Source organism: Saccopteryx bilineata, chromosome 4 (genome assembly GCF_036850765.1).
Source record: "Saccopteryx bilineata isolate mSacBil1 chromosome 4, mSacBil1_pri_phased_curated, whole genome shotgun sequence".
Taxonomy (NCBI): Eukaryota; Metazoa; Chordata; class Mammalia; order Chiroptera; family Emballonuridae; genus Saccopteryx; species Saccopteryx bilineata.
The window spans coordinates 83,604,542-83,626,379 of record NC_089493.1 but is presented as its reverse complement, the minus strand read 5'-3'; the positions used below and the strand labels follow the sequence as shown (position 1 = coordinate 83,626,379).

General features: G+C 37.6%; 1 protein-coding gene across 1 annotated transcript in view; it reads left to right on the top strand.

Moving 5' to 3' along the window:
• The window catches only part of SPRED1 (sprouty related EVH1 domain containing 1), a 126,670-nt gene that overhangs the window by 29,316 nt on the left and 75,516 nt on the right, over positions 1–21,838 (top strand). The window lies entirely within an intron of this gene.

Below are 21,838 nucleotides of genomic sequence, written 5' to 3'. Positions count from 1 at the left end.
TCTACAGAAATTGTTTATACTTAAGTGTATAACTTGATGTTTTAGTATATGTATACATTGTGAAGTAGTCGCTATAATCATTCTAATTACCATATCCACCACAGCATGTAGTTACTATTTTTTCTTTATTTTTCTTTGTTCCTTTCTTTCCTTTTGTGTGTGTGTGTGTATGTGAGTGTATGTGTGTGTTGTAAGAACACTTAAGATGTACCCTCTTATGGTGTCTGTTTCGAGTATATAATTTAGTATTGTTAATTATAATTACATTGCTGTACATTTGATCTCCAGAACTTACTTAAGTCTTAGTCTTTATGTGATCATGTGTCTCTGGATTGTGAATTTTTTAAGTCTATTTTATACCCTTCACCCCTCTTAGGTAGGGCAGGATGGCTGGAGGGGGGATTTCTTTTCCTCTAGACCAGTTAGGTGCAGATAAAACCTCCAGGAGGTTAGGCTCTGGTTAAGTAATTTCTGCCAAGGGCAAACTGTTAACAGAATGCTCTGCTATACTGTATTTCAAAATGCTTCCTTTTTTCTTCTTTTCTGGAAGCATGGAGGGGTGTTTCTCTGCTATTCACTGTAAGAACTGGTAGAACTCCAAGAGGTAAAACTCACGAAAATGTGGGGCACTTCAGTGACTGGGTCTACCTGGAGTTTTTATCTTAATTGCCCCACTGAGCCTCTAGCAGTTGGTCCATGTACCTCAAGTTTCCCTACTGTGGCACTGTTTCCTGCAGAGGACTTTGCTCTCTGCTGCTGGGTTTGTGCTCCAGTAGATTGTGATTCTCTGTATTTATTTGCCTGTATCTCCAATTTTGGGGGGCAGCAGTTCAGCTTTTTACTTGTTAGCACAAATTGGTGGCTTCCCGGCTTCTTAGACACTGGAGTGGAAACCGAAAATTCTTATTTTTCTAATAATAACTTTGCTTTTTTTTTCTTCTGGTAAACAGTTATATAATCTGCAAATAAGGTAATTTTAAAGAGAGAGAGAGAGAGGGACAGATAGACAGGAAGGGAGAGAGATGAGAAGCATCAACTCCTGGTTGCAATACCTTAGTTATTCATTGATTACTTTTTCATATGTGTCTTCACGGGGGTTGGTTATGGTGAGGAGGCTCCAGCTGAGCCAGTGAATCCTTGCTCAAGCCAGTGACTATGGGGTCATGTCTAGGATCCCACGCTCAAGCTGGTGAGCCTGCGCTTAACCCGAGACCTTGGGATTTTGAACCTGGGTCCTCAGTGTCCCAGGCTGATGCTCTATCTACTGCACCACTGCCTGGTCAGGCCAATAGGTAGTTTTTAAATCAACATATATACTTTGTTTCTCTTTCTTTTCCTCATTTAATCATTACTGTAGTTTTAATTTTTTTTGTGTGTGTGACAGAAACAGAGAGAGGGACAAGGACAGACAGACAAGAAAGGAGAGGGATGAGAACCATCAATTCTTTGTTGTGGCTTCTTAGTCTCCTTAGTTGTTCATTGATTTGCTTTTTCATATGTGCCTTGATGGGGGGTGGGAGGGCTACAGAAGGGCGAGTGACCCCTTGCTCAAGCCAGCAACTCCATGCTCAAGCCAACCACCTCAGGTTTCAAACCTGGATCCTCTGCATCCCAGTCCGATGCTCTATCCGCTGCACCACTTCCTGGTCAGGCTAATTTTAATTTTTTAAAGCAGTATCCTATATCTGGCTATAATAGAAATGCCTCAGGTATTTTATTTTGAAGTATGGTATTACTTATTGTGTTCTAAACTGCTTTTACCATATTAAGGAGTATCTTTCTAATATTTCTTTACCAAGAATATTTTTAAGAATTAATGTTAATTTAAAAAATATTTTAGTGTTGTACTAAAGTTTTTCTGAAATAGTGGCTCTTGGTTCCCAGTTTAGTTCTCTTTTCAGCTTTGGTACAAACTATGTAAAAGTAATATGGTCACACTTTATTAAGTTTATCTCCTCTCTGTTTCTGTGTATTTTATTTTATTTTATTTTGTATTTTTCCGAAGTTAGAAGCAGGGAGGCAGTCAGACTCCAGCATGTGCCTGACTGGGATCTACAGGGCATGCCCACCATGGGGCAATGCTCTGCCTATCTGGGTTGTTGCTCCATTGCGGCCAGAGCCATTCTAGCACTGAGGAGGAGGCCATGGAGCTATCCTCAGTGCCCGGGCCAACTTTGCTCCAATGGAGCCTTGGCTGCCGGAGGGGAAGAGAGAGACAGAGAAGAAGGAAAGGGGGAAGGGTGGAAAAGCAGATGGGCACTTCTCCTGTGTGCCCTGACTGGGTATCAAACCCGGGACTTCCACATGCTGGGCTGACGCTCTACCAGTGAGCCAACCAGCCAGGACGTCTATGTATTTTTATTCACACTGCACGTTGTTTTGTTGCTAATTGTATTGTCTGTAATGCTATTTAGTAATGCTATTTCAATGGTGAACTTGAAGAAATAGGAGCCCTTTGCATAAAATAATCTTCTATCAGGAAAATCATTCTTCCCCTTCCTTCCTGTTTGCCCTTTTCTCTGATTTACCTCTACTCATTTTTTGCTCTCTTAGGATTCAGAGTGCACCTGGTTCCTAGAAAGCCAAATTACTCTTGAGATCTGAGGTGGTCTTCTCTGAATGACACATATAACTGACAAAGTTCTGTATCTCTTGGTTTTTGCTTGAATTGTAAGAATGTACTGTGTATACTTCACCTTTCCATGTCATTATAGTGGCTTCTGGATTCATTTATGTTTACCTAACTCAAGTAAAAATTACCTGACCATAATAGCCCTGGCTAGATAATTTGGTTGGTTAGAGCATTATCTTGATATGTAAAGGTTGTGTGATCTATCCCCAGACAGGGCACAGACAGGAACACATTGATTTTTTTCTCTCTTGCTCTCTCTCTGTCCCCCTTTCTTTCTCTAAAATCAATCAATAATAATAATAATAATAATAATAAATTACCTGACCACAGTGGTACAGGGGAATGAGGAAGGGAGCTGAGAGGAGGATTGTAGAAGAAGCTAGGAAACTGACATTTTTCTAGTTTAGTCTTGTTTAAGACTAAAATTTTATAAAACGTTTTATTGTCTATGGAGATTCACCTATGTGGCACATTAATAAATTGAGACTAAGATTAAGTTTGTATGCTTTTCTGTTCATTTACTCAACAATAATGTATTGAGCACATACTAAATTTCACATAAGATTCTATTCTTAGTCTAATAATGAGCAAAGATAAAAAGGTCCTTGCTCACATAGAACATAATTTCTATTCTCAGACAGACAATGAATATCCAAAAGAAATAAGTAAATAAGATAATTTCAGATAGTCAGAAGCATTAGGAGGAAAGTAAAACTAGGGAAAGAAATAGTGTAATGGATTGGGATGGGGGGAAACTGGGTGTTGGAACTTGTTTAGATTGGGTGAATCCACACTGAGATGGATTTATGTTAGCTGACATTTTAAGGAGGCAGCCAATGGAATATCTCAAGGGAGCATCCAAGTAAAGGGAACAAGAAGAACAGAGGCCCAGGGTTGGATGAAACTGTTTAAGGAATAGAAAGAATGCTGGGGGCTTTTTTAACGAGTCTTTTTTTTTTTTTTTCAACACAGCATTTTAAAAATTGATTTGAGAGAGAGAGAGAGACAGGAAGGGAAAGAGTGAGAGAAGAGAGATGAAAGGCATCAACTCTTAATTGCTTCACTTTAGTTGTTCATTGATTGCTTCTCTTATGTGGCTTGACCTGGGGACTAAAGCTGAGCCAGCAACCTTGGGATCATGTCAGCGATCCTGTTCTCAAGCCTAGGGTTTCTTTTTTTTTTTTTTTAAGCCTAGGGTTTCGAATCGGAAACCTGAGTGTCCCAGGTTGATGCTCTATTCACTGTGCCACCAACCCGTCAGGCAGAAAGAATGCTACTGTGTTTGGAGAAACTATGAGTGAGTTAGGAAAGAGTCAGAGATGATTAGTGTTATAAGTTCATGGTAAGGAGCTATTAAAAATCTTGAGATCACCAGACTATCTTTAATCAGTATATTTGCTTTGATTATGGAGTTTCTTGTATTATGGCTTTCATTTGGAACTTAATTTTTTAAGATTGTCTTAAACCTAAAACTAGAGTAGCTAGCTATATTGCTTGAAGTGGTAGAAATTATCCTTAGTAGAATTTTATAATGACCACTTTACTGAATAATTTAAGATTAGTCTTATAGTTCGCTAATGTTCCCAAATACTGCTACACATCAGAGCTACTTCAGAAATTTAAAATGCAGGTCTGCTCAGTCTCATCCTTTAGGAATCAGGGAGGGGACTTTGGGAATCTGTGTTTCTAAAACATTCTCGGGAGCTGGTCCTTAAATGCGAATTTAGAAATCTTTGAGCCAGTGGAATTTTTATCTAGAAAAAGTTGGGCCATGATTCCTGGTCGTTTTTTGTTTGTTTGCTTTGTTTTTGCTTTTGCTTTTTTTAAGGGGAGAGGAGGGAAGATAATGAGAGAGACTACCACGTGCACCTGTACCAGAATCCACCTGGTAACCCCCGTCTGGGGCTGGTGCTTGCAACCAAGCTATTTTTAACACCTGAGGCAGAAGTGCCGTGGAGCCATCCTCAGCACCCACCCAGGGCCTGTGTGCTCTAATCAATTGAGTCATGGCTGCAGGAGGAGAACAGAGAGAGGAGGGGTATCAAAGGAGAAGCAGATGGTCACTTCTCCTGTGTGTCCTGACTGTGAATCAAACCCTGGACTTCTACAAGTCAGGTTGACGTTCTACCACTGAGCCAACTGTCCAGACCCTTGGTGGTCACTATTAAGTGAATTTGCTGAGATTTTACAGATTTTCTATTTTCTATTTGGAAGCAAAATGTGTATAGCACTCTGAAATGAAAAATGTATTAAAGTGACATTTAATTTAAGGAATTGAGGATAAGGTACTAATTAGCTGCTCTTGTTGCTTGCATTATTTGGGAAATCCTAAAATATGTTATGATCACTTAGTTTTCTAGTTAAAAATAGGTAAATGCAGTGTTAAGGGATAAAACTGATTTTTATTTCTGTTGAACGATGATAGTTGTGGGTGAAACCAGTCCACATATATTTAAGAGGCAGTATTTAAGAAACTGTGAGATTTCTATAGGCAGGATTTCTAGCTTCTCTAAAAAGATCAAAACATTCTTATAATACTGAGGCTGCATTCTTATAAGGCAGCTGCAGGAGCGTATTTAGTGTTCCCTTTACACGGCCACAATTCCCACCACTACAAGTGTCATAAGCACTGAAAACAGTCATCTTTGCTCATTTATGTTTGTTTTGACCTCTGCTTTAAGATCTAAGGTAAGCCCTGGCCTGGCAGGTCTTTTGGTTAGTGTTGTCCCAGTATGCCAGAATTGCAGGCACTTTGTGAATACAAAATAGATGGGACAGTAAATCAATGTTTCTCTCTAAAAATTAAAAAAAAAGACCTAAGGTAGTATTTTAGGTATCATTATAGGCTGAATCTGAATCTTCTATGAAATGAAGAGAGATAAAAAATTCAAACATGTATTTATAGCTATTCCTTTCTAAAAGGCAAGCTATCCTACTTAAAATGATTTGGCTTAACAAATTGATATTAATAAGTATGAATTATTATTTATTCTCTATTACAGAAGAAATGAGTATTCCACATTTATTGGTGTCAGTTGATGAGTACTTTTGCATTCAGATCACACTTCCAGTAAGCTGGGGTTCTCTTTTGTATTTTAAGACAAAACTATTGTTTTGGCTTTTATTACACTATTCCTCAGATTGTCTTATCTATCTTAAGTATTTTGACCCCCATCACTGACTACTTTCTTAAAAGAATTCTCTTAAAACTCATTTTCAGGCCCTGGCCGGTTGGCCCAGTGGTAGAGCGTTGGCCTGGCGTGCAGAAGTCCCGGGTTTGATTCCCGGCCAGGGCATACAGGAGAAGCGCCCATCTGCTTCTCCATCCCTTCCCCTCTCCTTCCTCTCTGTCTCTCTCTTCCCCTCCCGCAGCCAAGGCTCCATTGGAGCAAAGATGGCCCGGGCGCTGGGGATGGCTCCTTGGCCTCTGCCCCAGGCGCTAGAGTGGCTCTGGTCGCAACAGAGTGATGCCCCGGAGGGGCAGAGCATCGCCCCCTGGTGGGCAGAGCATAGCCCCTGGTGGGCGTGCTGGGTGGATCCCGGTCGGGCACATGTGGGAGTCTGTCTGACTGTCTCTCCCCGTTTCTAGCTTCAGAAAAAACCCGCAAAAAAACACACCTCATTTTCAGTAGTATAGTCTACTTTTCTTTTACACTAGCTTCTGATTCACTCTTGAAACTTCATTACCAGAATCCATCACTTGTTCCTCTGAACTCAGGTGGCAGTAAAACAAAATTACTGCCTTTATTATTTATTTGTTAGTTGTATAGTGAATTCTCTGAGGACAGGGGTTGTGTTTTATTTATCTTTGGATACTTTCTGTTGAATACATTATTAGTACTAGACTTGAAAAAGACATCCAATCCATTCATCTAACATCTATTATGTGCTGGGGACTGTTGAATTATTTACGCTCTCCTTGGTTTTTGAGTTATTTCCTTTGCGTGTTCTTACCACACTTGACAAATGAACTCTTGTTCTATATTGACAACTTCTTTTCTACATCTTTTACACTATATAGTGCACCGTCTTGGAATTTATCTTTGACTCCTTTATTTTTAGTTTACCCCCTTTTCTTACTTTCATAGTACTTGTTCTGTCTGAGTTTGGTTGAGAATAATAGATCTAGGATTTTGCCTGCTACTTTTTCTATAAAGACACTGCCCTATTCCCAGGCTTCATTATTAAAATAGCATTTGGATTCAGATAACATCTTCCTAGCTACCTTTCTGTCTCTGCTCCTGATTGTTCCAAGCTTTCTTGATCCTATAATATTTTTCAATATAATTATTTTTAGATACCAGTTTAATGATATTCCCCCTGCGCAGAAGCCTGGAATAATTTCCTTTTAAATACACAATGCCTTCACCAGTAGATTTCTATTTAATCTAAATCATGTTTGTTACCTTCAGTAGTCTTCCAGTTCAAGCAAGAATAACATACAAATATTGATTGACTTACGACCTATGCAACTTACGACCATTTGACTTTACGACCACAATCACTAGCCACGACTGTTCCATGTCTGGCAGCGCAAGCGTTGCCCAGCTGGGTGTACAACAGTGCGGACCAGCTTCCGGCAGCACTCCCATCTCCGCATGTACCATTTCAACTGTTATCCCAGACTCGGTACAGCAATTTGTGTTTTGTGTCTTGGATATTTTTTTTTTTAATTTTTTATTTTATTTATTCATTTTAGAGAGGAGACAGAGAGGGACAGAGAGAGACAGAGAGAGAGGAGCTGGAAGCATCAACTCCCATATGTGCCTTGACCAGGCAAGCCCAGGGTTTCAGACCAGCGACCTCAGCATTTCCAGGTCGATGCTTTATCCACTGTGCTACCACAGGTCAGGCTCTTGGATATTTTTCATCAAACCCTTCCCAAGATGTCTACCAAGAGGAAATTGTCTTTGCAAATATTAAACCAGTTGTACTGGTAATGCATTGTTTTACTTAAACCTGACAAATGTAAAATAAGAAACAACATGGTGTAGAAATGATACAAATGGCATAAAATAAACAAAGAAAATTATGATTATATAGCAATAATGAAAGAAAATTATGATAAAATATGACTTAAAGATTTTTATAACATCATTTCACAGTACTGTACATATAGCCCACTCAACTTACTACCAAATCATATTACGACCGGTCTGTCAGAACCAATCATGGTCATAAGTCGAGCACTAACTGCATATATTTTGCTTACTCTACTTTCATAATGTGCCATTCACTTTAAATGATTATTTTTTTACCTTATCTTAAATCTACTTCCATGTTTCCTCTTTTGATACTGCAATGACTATCTTTTTTTTTTTTTTTTTAAACAGGAAGGGGGACAGTCAGGGACAGACAGGAAGGGAGAGAGATGAGAAGCACAACTTGTTGTTGCAGCACCTTAGTTGTCCATTAATTGCTTTCTCATATATGTGCCTTGACCAGGAAGCTCCAGCTGAGCCAGTGACCCCTTGCTCAAGCTGGCGACCTTGGGGTTTCGAACCTGGGTCCTCAGCATCTCAGGTTGACACTCTGTCCACTGTACCTACCACCTGCCCGGTCAGGCGACCATCTAATGTTTTAATATGCCAAGAGTATCTCGAGGCTTCTTCTGTTAAAAGTGCCCTACTTTTCTTTGGGGGAATCATTCCTTCTTTACTGTCAGACCTTTTGATTTGGGTGGGTTTATCCTCTGTGGGATGATGGGTTCAAGGATTATCCAGTAACCCAAACCACACAAATCAGAGACAATGAAACTCAATTTCAGGACTTGTGAACCCCGAGAAGAAACACTGTGATTATAAGAATTTTGTATGCCTAGAGCTTATGGGGTGAGGAGATAAATAAAGTTAACCAGAATCAACTTAAAAATGACAAGATAACCTGGAAATGTTTTCTTTGAATGTATGTACCCTGATTTATTGATGTCACCCTATTAAAATAAAAATTTATTTATATATTAAAAAAAAAAAAAAAAGAATGCCAAAAAACTTAACACATTCGTGCCAGGACCTGCTGAATTTACTAAATCTTAAGAATGTATCTATATATATAAAAAGATAACTATTTTGTCATTTTTTTATTTTTTAACCCCTCTTTTTTATGAATTCTAAAAAGCATAACTCAAAAAATGTAACATAAAAATGTTTTTTAATGTCAAAATAAATTTAATTTTGTCGTATTTATTTCATTTAATTACCATAAAAAAAATGAAGTCAGTTTTATTTAAAATGAAACCCTTTTGCTTTGAAGCATGGTCAGTACACTTCAAACAACTCAGTAAACAGGTATCCTGCTAAATTTCCTATATTGGCAGTTGAATACTATGCCACACACAGCAGGTGTATGTGTCTGTGTGCACACGTGCCAGAAAGATTGCTTTTTAACTTACTGTACAGGAATCCAGCAGCTTCTTGGAACCCTGAAGAATGAGATGAAATAATTTCTTTTTGAGTAGGTGAGTCCATAAAAATGTAAATACTGTTTTTTTTATCAGTGACTTACATCAACCATCCACTTACTTGGTTGTAATGATGGTAAAAAGCCGAGGCTTTGTACTCAGACCTTCATTTGATTCCTTGCTTTATCACTTACTATCTTTGTAATTCAGTATGGGAAAATGGAGAGGTTTAAGGGGATCTCACTAAGGAAAACTGATTCCGAAACTAAATCTTAGTTATTTTGGTCTTAACTGTATCAAGAGAGGGTGTCTGTTTTGATCTCCAAAGGGATTCCTGTTCTTTTGGTTAACTAGCATCTGCCAAGACTTTCTTCTCAGGAGACTTGACTCAGAGGAGCATATGTCCTGCCTCTCTACTTTGAAATACATCTATTCTGTGCCAGCACAAACTGACTGGCAGGTCTTGTAAACTCTCTCACCTCCTTTTCCCTACTCCAGATACATACTTGATGATGTTTGAAAATGTTTTATCACAGTCTACTTTTTAAGTAAAATGCTATCATAAGTTTTTCTACCTCTGTCAGTGACATATTAGGTGATGTGTTGTTGGAGGATCTTATTTGTTAAAAGCAGCAGTTTTTCATATATGCAACTCAGATTACTTAAAAATTATATCACTTACTGATTTTTACTTGTATACAGTTAGAATATTATAATGAATAAAGTACATCTAATCAGTATTTAGCTGATATTAATAAAGTGAATTACGAGAAAGCACACTTTAAATTAGATATGTATATAAATATATTCCCATCAATTTAGCAGTTATTTAGCAGTTTTACATAGTAATAAAGACTTAACCAAGTTCATTCTCCTTTATGGAAGAATGATATTGGGTTAACATTTTAAACTTTGGTTCTCTGGAATCCTGATGAAGATACAATGTCAACTGTATTACGTGACATTGTGGATTGGTAGATAGCACCTGGACCTGAAGGATTGTGAATGAACTACAGTAGTGCCACCTATAGCTACTATTTTTTCTTTATGCATATATAGCCATGATAAAGTTTAATTTATAAGTTAGGTACAGTAAGCAATTATAACAATGACTAATAGTAACCTAGAACAATAGTGACAATAAATACAGTAAGGGTTACTTGAACATTATTAGCACTGATACCACAATTGTGTAATCTGATAACAGAGACCGCACTAAGTGACTAAAGGAACGGTAGCATACACAGTATAGATACACTGGGCAAAGGTATGCTTCACATCTGTGGGTAGGATGAAGTGAAGTGGCATGATATTGCATCACATTACAACAGCACACAATTTAATATTTATGAGGTTTTTTTCCCAGACTTTTCCATTTAATATTGTAAGACCACTGTTGACTGCAGGTAACCAAAACCTCAAATCAAAACTACATAAAAAGGGAGGTTACTGTATATACCTGGTGGAAAGCCAGACCTTTGGTCTACCCTGAGTTTAGTGTATTCTTTTACCTGGACATATCCCTTGTAAGGACTTAAACATGTCCATGGGACCGTTATGAGATATTTTAGTCCCTGTATGGAAAGTGCGGCTTTTAAGACAGGAATGATTTTTATCCATCAGATTTTATTCCTTCATAGCTGACCTGTCAGTTAAGGAGCTAAAGAATAGCCCCTAAACTACTATGAAGACTCCTGCTGAAGAGAAGTCTTGAAGTTGCCCTGCTTTTTTTCTTTTTTTTTAGTTAAGGGTGCCAAGTAGCCTAATTCAGGTTGTGTGGACTCAGGTCATTTAGTTCAGCTGAATACCATTCATTAAGAGTGGATGTTGCAGCCTGACCAGGCAGTGGCGCAGTGGATAGAGCGTCAGACTGGGACATGGAGGATCCAGGCTTGAAGCCCTAAGATCGCCGGCTTCAGTGAGGGGTTGTTGGCTTGAGTGTGGGATCATAAACATGACCCCGTGGTCGCTGTCTTGAGCAAGGGGTCATTTGCTCTGCTGCAGCCCCCCGGTCAAGGCACATTTGAGAAAGCAATCAATGAACAACTAAGGTGCCACACGAAGAATTGATGCTTCTCATCTCTCTCCCTTCCTGTCTGTCCCTATCTACCTGTCTTTGTCTGTGTCTGTCTCTCTCTCTTTCTGTCTCTGTCACACAAAAAAAGGAGTGGAGGCCTGACCTGTGGTGGCGCAGTGGATAAAGCATCAACCTGGAAATGCTGAGGTCGCTGGTTCAAAACTCGGCTTGCCTGGTCAAGGCACATATGGGAGTTGATGCTTCCAGCTCCTCCCCCCTTCTCTCTCTCTCTCTCTCTCTCTCTCTCTCTCTCTCTCTCTCTGTCTCTCCCTCTCCTCTCTAAAAAATGAATAAATAAAAAATTAAAAAAAAAAAAGGAGTGAATGTTGCAGATACCCTTTTGGTGTTATCACCTGCATGTGAAATACAGTTTATTAGTTGCGGTAGAAAGAGTTGTGATAGAACAGATGAATGTCTAATGTTAAGTTCTTGATATATAGGAGGTACTATGAGTACTGCAGGGCAGTTAAAGATGTAAATGGGAGAAATTTGAAGTTAAATAGGAGAAGATAATGTTACAGATATCACGAGAGTAGTAACTGCCTAAGAAGAGTATAGATGATAAATAACGTTGGATTCATCAGAGGGAGAAACGTTTACAACCTCTAGAAGCCAAGACGAGAATTAAATAGGGTTTTTACATAGGAGTAGAGAGCATTCCAAGGAAGAAAATGCAATCAAGGATAATAATTCCGTATATTTACTTTTTAGGTGGGTTCTTTAATTTATAGAAAAGAGAAAGCATTGGGGATTAGCTATAAGTGTTGTATGCTAGAATGTTTTCTTGAAATATAAGTTTACCTGTCAACTTATTTTTATAATCTTTTTGTAAGAATCTGTGTCCAATATGGTAGCTGTTAACAATAAGTAATTATCAAGCACTAGTTAGAATTGGCATGTGCTATATATGTAAAATGTGTACCAAATTTTGAAGACGTGGTTAAGAAAATGTAAAATATCTCATTAGTTACTTATATTGATTTTCTATTAAAATTATGTTGGATATAGGATTAAGTAAAATTTAATATTAATTTTGTCTGTTTTTATTTTTTTTTAATTTAAGTGGAATTCACAATTTTAACTTTTTTTTTTTTTTTTGTATTTTTCTGAAGCTGGAAATGGGGAGAGACAGTCAGACAGACTCCCGCATGCGCCCGACCGGGATCCATCAGGCACGCCCACCAGGGGCGACGCTCTGCCCACCAGGGGGCGATGCTCTGCCCCTCCGAGGCATTGCTCTGCCGCGACCAGAGCCACTCCAGCACCTGGGGCAGAGGCGAAGGAGCCATCCCCAGCGCCCGAGCCATCCTTGCTCCAATGGAGCCCTGGCTGCGGGAGGGGAAGAGAGAGACAGAGAGGAAGGAGGGGGGTGGGGGTAGAGAAGCAAATGGGCACCTCTCCTATGTGCCCCGGCCAGGAATCGAACCCGGGTCCCCGGCACGCCAGGCCGACGCTCTACCGCTGAGCCAACCGGCCAGGGCCAAATTTAACCATTTAACACGTATAATCATTTTAAAGTATACAACTTACTGGCATTTAGTACATTCATGATATTGTGCAACCAACATCTGTATCTAGTTCCAAAACATTTTAATCACCCTAACTAACCCCTTGCCCCCAAAACCATATCCATTAAGTAGTTACTTTCCCATCCTGAATTCACTGACAATCACCAATCTATATTATTTTGTCTATAGATGTACTTATTCTGGATATTTCATATAAATAGAATCATGTAATATGTGACCATGTGTGTATAGTTTCTTATATTTAGCATTATATTTGTGAGGTTCCACATTGTAGCATACCAGTACTTCATTTTTTATAGATGATGCTGTATTAATCATTGGAAGTGTGGTACTGAAATCTTCTTGATGTATAATGACCTTTATCAATACAACAATTTTTACTTTAAGACTGTGGTGGTATTAATATACCTTCTCCAACTTTGTTTTGGTTATCGTTTCATGGGGTAACTTTTCCCATTCTCTCATTTTTAATTTGTTTGTGGTTTGCGATATAAAGTGAATTTCTTGTAGATACTATATAGTTGGATTATATTTTTTTTATAATCCTTTCTGACAGTCTGCCTTTTGATTGGAGAGTTTAATCTACTTTCATGTAAAATCATTACTGATAGTAAAGTACTTTTTGCCATTTTGATGTTTGTTTTTTGTATATTTTATACCTTTTTTGTTCTTTATTTTCTCCATTTTTTCCTGTTTTGTGCATTTGATTTTTTGTAGTATTTTTACCCTTCTAATTGCTTAGCTTTCTCTATATTTTTAAGGTATATTTTAGTAGTTACTGTGGGGATTACAATTAACATCCTAAATTTTTAACAACTTTAAATTGTTACTAGCTTAGCCTTAATAGGATATAAAAACTCTGTTTCTGTACAGCTCTCTACTCCCTTTTATGTTGTAACTGTCACATTACATTTTATACATTAATGTGACTATTAATCTAGATTTATAGTTATTGGGAACAAAAAGAAGTTACAAACCGAAGATACCTTAATAATGGATTTGTATATTTACCCATGTCATAATTCTTACCCAGAGTTCTTTATTATTTTCATATTGCTTTCTCTAGTGTCCTTTTATGTTAAACTGAAGAACTCATTTAGCAGTTTTTGTAGAGCTGATCTACTTGTATCAAACTCCCTTAGCTTTTTAGTTTTCTGACAAGGTTTTAATTTCTCCTTCACTTTTGAAGAAATGGTTTTTCTGTGTATAGCTCTTGGTTGACAATGTTTACCCCAGCTATTTATTATTTTATTTTTTATTTTATTTTTTAGGTGAGAGGATAGCAGATAGTGAGACAGACTTCATCCACATGCACCCTTGCTGGGAAAAGTCTGACAACCCATCTTGGGCCAGTGCTCGAGTATGAACTATTTTTAGTGCCTGAGGCTGATGCATTGAAACCAGCTGAACCATCCTCAGCACTCAGGGCCACAGTTGAAACAGTCTAGCCACTGGCTCTGGGAGAGGGAGAGGGAAAGGAGAGAAGCAGATAACCTCTTTTCTTGTGTGCCCTCACTAAGAATTGAACCCGAGACATCCATAAACTAGGCTGATGCTCTGTCTGCTGAGCCCAGAGCCTCCCCACCTCTTTAAATATGTCATCTCACTGCCTCTTGCATTGTTTGTTTCCTGTGAGAAAATGAATCTTAATCCCTTGTATATAAATGAGTTTCTCTCACATCTTCAAGAATTTTTGTCTTTCAACAACTTGATCATTTTATGTGTCTTAGTTTCTAACTCTTTATCCTTTTTGGAGTTTAACATTTTGGATGTGTAGATTTATGTCTTCTATCAAATTTGGAAAGTTTTCTGGCCCTTTTTTTCTTCAAATATTTTTTCTTCCTCATTCTCTTTTCTTGTTCTGAGACTGTCCATTGTATGTATATTGGTACGTTTTGTAGTGTCCCACAGGTTTCTGAGGCTTTGTTCCTTTTTCTTCATTTTTCTTTCTGTACCTCAGACTGGATTGAAGATTTCAGTTTACCTGTCTTTAAGCTCACTAATTCTTCTCTCTGCTCAAATCTACTAGTGAAACTTTCCAATAAATTTTTCATTTTACTTATTAACTGACATCAGAATTTTTATTTAGGTACTTTTTATAATTTGTTTCTTTATTTTTTATACATTATTTTCCTAGTTTGTTTGTTTTTTTAACTTAGTATACTTAAGATAGTTGATTTAAAGTGTTTGTCCAGGTCCCTGGTCGGCAAACCACGGCTTGCGAACCACATGTGGCTCTTTGACCCCTTGAATGTGGCTCTTCCACAAAATACCACATGCAGGCGCTACCTCGATAAGGAATGTACCTATTATATAGTTTAAGTTTAAAAATTTTGGCTCTCAAAAGAAATTTCAATCGTTGTACTGTTTGATATTTGGCTCTGTTGACTACTGAGTTTGCCGACCACTGGTCTAGGAAGTTTAATGTATGTGCTTCCTCAGGGAAAGTTTCTGTTAATTTCATCTATGAATAAACCAAACTTTCATGTTTCTTTTCATGCTTCATGAATTTTTGAAAACTGAAAATTTTGAATATTATAATGTCATACATAACTCTGGAAATTAGATAATTCAGGGTTTCTTTTTGTTGCTATGGGATGTAATAGTTTGTTTAGTTATATTTCTAAACTATTTTTTAGTCTTTATTCTTTGCTATGTGTGGGATCTGAAGTTTCTGTTCCTTTAGCTTGTGGTTTTCTGGTCCTTTGACAGATTTCCTTGAACACCAGAAACTAAAAAAAGAAAAGAAATAAATAAAAACAAGCCCAGTCCTTACAGATGATCTCTGTACCAATGCACTCCTTCAGTCCTTAGCCAAGCGCTTTACAACTTTGCCTTACTCTTTACTTCCTGCTTGTGACCTAAAGATCAGCCCAAGATAAAAACCTAGGGTCTTCTCAGATCTTACTGAACACGTGTTGTGTCATGTGTGCATGTGGCTTTCTGAATTCCCCAGTATATGAGATCAGTTAAAAACATTTTTTTAATTGATTTAAGAGAGACATTAGTTTGTTCTACTTATTTATGCATGCATTGATTGATACTTGTTTGTGCCCTGGCCAGGGATCGCAACCTTGGCTTACTGATATGCAACAAACCAGCTGAACAACCTGACTAAGGCCTGAGATCAGTTATGATTGCTCTAATTTTCTAATGCAATTGTCTTCTCAGCTTTTTCTTCCAGGCTTTTGGTGCATCTGTTGTTAGCCTCTGTGATTTTGTCCTTGGCAGCAGCTGGTTGTTTGCATTTGTGTTTACATTTGAGAAACACAAATGCCTTGTGTTGATCCTTCACATAGCTCCAGACACAGTTCTTTGAGACTGTGGTGTATTCTGCTCTATCTGGAACCAGGGACCAGGAGCTCATGCTGAGAACAGATTGCCATTTTTAAGACGACTGCTGAGGTGTAGGAGTGGAGAGGAGGGTTTTAAGACAAGTGCTGAGATGTGGGAGTGGAGAGTAGGTTTAGGCCTATGACAGGTGAAAGTTCCACAAAACTTTCCTATCATTTTTAAGTTGCCTTTTGATAAAGCATTTGTTCAGTCTTTGTAAACCTTTGACTATTTTCTAGAGTTCTAAGAAGATTCTGACAAGTTTTGCTCTGTTTTTTAATATTTCTGTTGAAGGATGGGCCCTGCTTGACCTGTGGTGGCGCAGTGGATAAAGCGTCGACCTGGAAATGCTGAGGTCGCCGGTTCGAAACCCTGGGCTTGCCTGGTCCAGCTCCTCCTCCCTTCTCTCTCTCTCTCTCTCTTTCTCTCTCTCTCTCTCCCTCCCTCTCCTCTCTAAAATGAATAAATTAAAAAAAAAAAAAGGATGGGCCCTTGGAGCTGCTTTCACTGCCATCTTCCTTTTTTTACTTTTTAAATAGAACTACTAGAAAATTGAAGATTACGTATATGGCTTGCATTTTAGTTCTATTGGACAGCAGTACTGTAGGATAGTAAGTTTTCAGTGAATATGGAATCTATTATGTTACATTTGGAAGGAAAAATGTTTAAGGTCTCACAGTTGTGCACAAAGAGATTAGCTGTTTGCCCTTATACTTTTTATTTCCACACTAGTATGGCTTTTTTAGAAAAACTCTAAATGTCTTTCTATAGGGTGCAGTGTTAACATTGTATGTATAATTATGTATCTGTCTCACTGAAGTCTCCTAAATTTTGACTAGATTCTCATTGATTTATTGTTTAAGTCACTTTGTGCTATCCACTTCACTTCAAAAGCGCTGTTGATAGGTATTCATAAGAAAAGCTGAGCATTCTTCATATGATTTTCTTTATTTCTGGATTCAACTATACATATATCTATTGAATGCCTAGTTTACAGAAATAGGACTTTTTTTCAAGCATTGACAATGTCCAGGTCTCTCAGATGTTAGTAATTTGTCATACTTATGTGTATAGATACTTTTTTTTCCTCAGGAGATTGTTCTGCAGATTAATTTGGGTCTCTGCCTCTTGACTCCCTGTCTTTTTAGTATCTTTGCTTTTTTGCCTGATCCTTGAAGAACTGGCATCCTAGATATGCAGAGTTGCCACTTAACCTTTTTATTCCTCTCTGTTCATTGCCATTAAATTCTATGATTTTATGTTAGTGGTTATATGCATTCTCAGCATAGGTAAGTTGTACTGTAAATACTTGATTACAGGTACATTTTAAAAAGTGGGTAGGCAACATATTAAAAAGTTGTAGGTACAAATATAAGGATATCACTGGTTTCTGTAGCGAAAATCGTCTTTTTTTTTTTTTTTTTTTTTTTTTTTTTTGCATTTTTCTGAAGCTGGAAACAGGGAGAGACAGACAGACTCCCGCATGCGCCCGACTGGGATCCACCCGGCACGCCCACCAGGGGGCGATGCTCTGCCCACCAGGGGGTGATGCTCTGCCCATCCTGGGCGTCGCCATGTTGCAACCCTCCTGGGTGTCGCCATGTTGCGACCAGAGCCACTCTAGCGCCTGGGGCAGAGGCCACAGAGCCATCCCCAGCGCCCGGGCCATCTTTGCTCCAATGGAGCCTTGGCTGCGGGAGGGGAAGAGAGAGACAGAGAGGAAGGCATGGCGGAGGGGTGGAGAAGCAAATGGGCGCTTCTCCCATGTGCCCTGGCCGGGAATCGAACCCGGGTCCTCCGCACGCTAGGCCGACGCTCTACCGCTGAGCCAACCGGCCAGGGCGAAAGTCGTCCTATAATGTAGACAACGAAGAATTACATCCTGAGTGTCAACTAAATCTCTTTGAGTCTGTTCTCTAACCAGAAAGAGCACTGATCTCTCATCTGATTTTCTTGCCATTGCCCTGAAGAAGTCAGAGGAGTATTATTTCATCTTAATCATAAGTCCATATTTTTTCATTAATTTTTTTTGTTAGCACAGGTAAGATCAAACAATATAAGTTTATGAAAGACACTAAGAAACAAGAGTAATAGACTGCTACTGTGCCTTCTTCCTACCTGATGGAAAAGAACTTCTCACATAACCATGTAGTGGTACACACAAGATATCATGTACTTAATTTAAATCAGAAAAATGGAACAGTATCGACTTTCTGCTTTAAATCAGAATTATTAACCAGAGCTCACCATCAAGTATCAATTATTTGAGTCTCCTGCTCATACCTTCTGTGATGGAAGCGTTCACAGAAGATGCCTAGCTCAATGATAGGCATCAGGGAAGACTTTTTGGAGAATAAGAAATATAACTAGATAATGTATTACAATTTAGACTTGTCTATATTCACCTTGAAGTCTATAAAAATACCTCTTTGTCAAACCTATGCCTGCTTTCAAAGGGAGGAAATAATGTTCTTCTACCACCAGAAACCCCTCTCAAGGATATCATTCTTTCTCGAAATATCCCTCTAAGGTGCAAGAGGACTTTGGAATTCCCTTTTCTGCCTGTCTACCTTCTGAGTTTATGTCTTCTCTCTTAGAATGTGCTCAGTTTTGTATATCCAATGTGGGAATAACCAGTTTTCTTCAAGTAGGACCTTATGTGCTATCTCCTTTTCACAGAACAACCACTTTACTAAAATGAGCCAACATATCTTTAGAAGAAATAAGTGGCATATGATGTGATTTGTGAGATATTCTATAGAAGTACATGGAGAAGGCTGGGATGCCAGGCTATATTTGAACAAGTCTGTATGTCAGGGGAAAACTACAAACTGTAAACTATTTCTATTAAATGCTTCCTTTTTCTTTTATACCCAGTCTCAGTAATAATATTTAATATTTGAATGGTAATGTTTACTTAAAATATATTGTAGAGAACAGAATGTTTGTTACTGTAAATATCTGTGGAAAATGTTATAAATTCTTACTGTCCTGAACAACTGTTAAGGGATTCTAAACTATCTTTTTTGGGGGGCTGTTTTGTTTTGGTACTATTGCAGCCTGAATGTCAGAAGTCCAAATAATCTTATGGGTTGAAATCAAGGTATTGATAGGGCTGCATTCCTTCTGGATGGGCAAGCCAGGGAAGAATCCGTTTTCTTAACATTTTCAGCATCTGAGAGACATGCATTCTTTGATGTCTGATCCTTATCTGGGTTCACAGCAGTGTAGCATCTCTCTGATTCTGACCTTCTCCTCTGCCTGCCTTTTCTACTTTAATTGACATTATATTGGTTTCATTTTCATTTTCTGAATATTATTTAACAGATTTTGTTTTCCTGGAAGTGTAATGATTTTATAGTTTTCATTTAAGAGGATTATGCAACTTTATTTATTTAACCAGCATTCAGGTAACTCATTTGCTAGAAAATATCATCTTGATAAATCTGTAAATTACAGGACCTAAAAATCTATCGTAGAGCAACATTGCCCTTAAGACCAAATATTCTTAATATCAGATTTGTGAACCTCTTGGAATGGATTATGAGTCCCTAAAATAGTACTCAAATATGAGTTTTTAGCAATATATGTATATTTTTCAGAGTAGCACACATTTACCATTTACCTTTTTTTAGATGTTTCCTAATTTGTGAACATCTCTAATTGCCAGTTGACCACTTGATCATTTATAATATAACTCTTTTAAAAACAATATTTCTAAAACACTTTTGTTTTCTCTCTGTTTCTCTCTCTCTCCCCCTCTCTCTCTTTCTCTCTCACTGCCTCATCCTACTCCACCTCCAGACTTCATGCTGAGAGCAGTTTGATTCTAAGATGTTAAGTTTTACTTGTAATTATCTTCCCTTTACCTTTTTGTCAGAGAGCCTGCTTATATCTTTTCTCATTTTCTTTAGTTCCCAATTTTTAGATGGGTACACCGTGGCCTGGAAATACAAACTATTTTCTTGCTTCCTTTACAGATAGGTTTAGTATTGTGACAATATGTCTGTATAAACATCTATAGTTACTAAGATGTCATGTAAAATTTGTTATAACAACTTCCTTAGAAATATCTCTGTCTATAGTCTCCCTTTGTTATAAAATTTTTTTTGTACTTTCAAGCTGTATAAATCTTTATTATACACCCTCTTCTGGTAGGAAACTTATTAAGTAAGGACATAATTGATGTATGTTGGCAATATTGTTGTAGTGATTTGCCAATTTTTTGGTGCAGATTCAATTGAGCATTATTTGAAGTAATGTTAAATATATCAATGAAGCTTAAAAAAAAAACTACTGAAAGTTTAACACATGGAAGGATAGAAAGGTTTAGAAATTAGGTTAAGCTTAGAAACCAGATGGGGAAATTTTCTGCTACTGATCAATGCTAGACCAGAATGGGCCTTAGATATGAAAAGAAATTAATGGAGATAGGTTTTAATTCAGAAACATTATTCAACAGCTATGAAGACCTGGTTTCCATGCCCAGGAGAACAGAGAATCATACATAGCTGAGAAACAGATATCAAAGTGGATTTAACTTCTGGGTATTGGGTAGGGACTAGTGTGTCTTATAATTCAGTAAATACATGTATATATGCTCTGCCTGACATAAGTGATTTAAGGGACTTTCTTATCTTCGCAGAAAAATAGAGTATTTTGTTTGCTAAAATGACTTCAAAAGAAAAAAAGGTTTATATCTTAATAGAATGTAAAAGGTTTAAAATAGATATGTATGAATCTTACAAAAAATCAACAGCACAGATCATAAAGGAAAAGAAATACATTTGATCATGGTAAAATAAAAGTTTTATTCTTTAAATTAAAAGACAACATTAAAAAATAAAAGAAGCCACAAATTGGAAGGAGGTATTTACAATTCACGTAACTGGCAAAGAATTAGTATCAGTAAATTATACAGATTAATAAAATAAAGACAAACAACCCAGTTGAAAATTAAGAGTAATATAGAAAGAATGAAAAGAGCAAGAAGGCAGATGAGTGGATATATAATAGGTTTGGTAATAACAGAGCAGGAAGAGAGAAAAGAAACTAAAAAAGAGGCCGTTTATCTTTGTGTTTGGTCCTCTTTTTGCCTTAACTTTATTGAAATACCAGTTGTAAATTCTAGAAAATAAAGTTCATGGTTACGATTAAGAATTTGAGATTCTTTGGAACATTTATTGTTTAGTTATAACCTCATCAAATTCTTTTGGCTCTTTCTCCGTAGTGACCCACATTAGTCCATTCCTCTGTGTCCTCATCCAATCCAACATTGCCTGTCTTGTGGACCTCTACTACCTTAGTAGTTTAAATACTCTACTGTGGGTGTAGGGACATATTTGATGTAATTGTTTAAATAAGATCAGAGATTAGCAGTTGAGGTACAATTTAGATTTTGAAAAAAAATAAAGGTAACCAAACAACAGTTGACTGACAAGAAGAACAGTTGACATTAGAATGAAAACTAAGGCTAAAAAAGTGCTTGTTATATAGTTCATTGTCAAAGTGAAGAATTGTGTTTTAGTTGGAAGTATTTTTGAAAATACTAAAGATCTAATTCTTGTCATATTTGACTTTTTATTTATTTTAAAGGTTTTATTGATTTTAGAGAGGGACACACACACATACAGAAGGAAGGGAGCAGGAAGCATCAACTGGTAGCAGTTGCTTCTTCTCTGTACCCTGATCAGGCAAGTCAGGGTTTTGAACCCACAACCTTAGCATTCCAGATTGATACTTCATCCACTATGCCACCACCAGTCAGGTAGATTTGACTTTTTTAGATAAATCACTGAGAACAAATGCCTTTCACCTAAGTATTTTAAAGAAGTTCATAAGTGAAATTTCTGAGTTTTTGGCAAGTA